This window comes from Notolabrus celidotus, unplaced genomic scaffold (genome assembly GCF_009762535.1).
Source record: "Notolabrus celidotus isolate fNotCel1 unplaced genomic scaffold, fNotCel1.pri scaffold_201_arrow_ctg1, whole genome shotgun sequence".
NCBI lineage: Eukaryota > Metazoa > Chordata > Actinopteri > Labriformes > Labridae > Notolabrus > Notolabrus celidotus.
Genome location: NW_023260057.1, coordinates 61,052 through 62,500, shown reverse-complemented (window position 1 = coordinate 62,500; position 1,449 = coordinate 61,052).

Below are 1,449 nucleotides of genomic sequence, written 5' to 3'. Positions count from 1 at the left end.
GTGTGTGTGTGTGGGGGGGGGGGGTTGTGTGTGGGTGTGTGTGGTTTAGTGTTTGCTTCCTGTAGGATGTTTTGCTGTGACCTCTGAAGATGATCCTGGGGTGAGTGTGGAAGCTTTTCAGTGCATCCTGACACCACCAAGATGACTCTGCTCATCTAGTGAGTGTGTGTGTGTGTGTGTGTGTGTGTGTGTGTGTGTGTGCGTGCGTGCGTGCATGTGTGTGTGGCTGAAGAGACCCTGATAAGTCTTAATGTTTGTGTGTATGTGTGTATGGAGTGTGTGTCTGTCTCTGTCACTGCTGAAGTGTCCTGATAAACAAACTCTGGACGAGCGACTCTTCGTGCTCGAGTGGAAGGAAGTACTTCAGGAGACTGATAGAGTGAGAGTGTGTGTGTGTCTGTGTGTGTGTCTTGGTGTGTGCTTTTTACTTGGCGCTATGCAGATTGAAAGGTTCCAGAATGCCACATTAAATGACTAAATTACTGATTTGAACTCTAATAATTGGACAGCAAAGAGCAGTGAGGAGTTTGTGTTGAGTTTAGGGTTCTTGTTTTTAACGTCTTGTGCATGTTCAGCCTTCAGGAAACAAAACAAGGTTTGAAAATCATTTTTCATGTTTAATAGTTCTCTGAGTTAGTCTGGAGCTTGTTTGCTCGACTCTTTCCCTCTCTTTTCTTTCCTTCTTCCCTCCATTTGTCCCTCTGTCCTCTCCTCCTGCTCTGTCAGCGTCTCCCCTGGCAGGAAAAATAAACTTGACCCCCGCATCCTGGCGAGAGGTGACCTCTCCACCTCAGCAATCCCTAAACACACACACACACACACACGCAGGCACGCAGGCACGCACGCAGGCACGCACGCACGCACACACACACACACACGCAGGCACGCAGGCACGCAGGCACGCACGCAGGCACGCACACGCACACACACACACACACACACACACACACACACAACCACGTCTCATTCATCCCAGCCTCCCTCTCCTTCTCTTGGGTTTCTTGACTGCTTCATTTAGACCTCAACCTTTCTTTTCAATCACCATTAACAACAATCTCCCGTCTGTTGCTGTCCCGATACCTGGTGTCTAATTTATGTATTTTACTATACAAACAGGAATACCAACTCTTAGTCTAATTGTGACTAGTATGGGAGGTAGAGCCTTCAGTTATCAGGCCCCTCCCCTTTGGAATCATCTACCAGTCAGGGTCCGGGAGGCAGACACCCTCTCTACTTTTAAGAGTAGGCTTCAAACTTTCCTTTTTGATAAAGCTTATAGTTAGAGCTGGATCAGGCTTGGACCAGCTCTTAGTTATGCTGCTATAGGCTTAGACTTCCGGGGGAACTGGCGCACTGACACACCGGGATCCTATCTCACCCCCTTCCCCCCAACCCCCCCATCACTTACTTTAACTCTCCCTGTCCCATTAAAGTTACTAACCATAGACC